This window comes from Pristiophorus japonicus, chromosome 13 (assembly GCF_044704955.1).
Source record: "Pristiophorus japonicus isolate sPriJap1 chromosome 13, sPriJap1.hap1, whole genome shotgun sequence".
NCBI lineage: Eukaryota > Metazoa > Chordata > Chondrichthyes > Pristiophoridae > Pristiophorus > Pristiophorus japonicus.
Window position 1 is genome coordinate 148,130,734 of NC_091989.1, and position 563 is coordinate 148,131,296.

The following is a 563-nucleotide window of genomic DNA, read 5'->3' on the forward strand; positions in this document are numbered from 1 at the left end:
TCTGTTACATCTCGAACTTTTCCAGTTAACTCTGTTTCTCTCCATGAATGCTGCTTGACCTGCTGCGATTTCCAGCATTTTCTGTTTTTAATCCTAATTAGTTTTGTTGATTGGTGCGAAGCGAAATTTCTTTACAAGTTGAGTAAATTTCCCTCAGACATAACAAATAAGATGAGAATGTAAACCCGAGAGCAAACTAATGGGAAATCAAAAAAAAGTGTTGTGTTTGTGATCTGCAACATATGCGTTCGTGAAATGGACTTTCATAATGTAGGACATCACAAATGAAGACGATTCCTGTCTTCTCTTGGGAGTCCACACATGTATGTATTCACTGTTTAGAAGTCTTTCGGGCAAAGGCGGGGCGTCAAGTCAATAGGTTGGGAGGAGCCCGGAAAGATGAGCAATCGCCACCACAGAAACGCAGGAAGGGAAAGAAAATAATCCCAGAATCGTTTTTGGAACTACAAATACAATTTTCATTAAACGCAAGATTGATTTATTTAGTATTAAATGTGGGATATATTGGAGTCCTTGCAAACTCCCCCATCCCATGTTTAGGA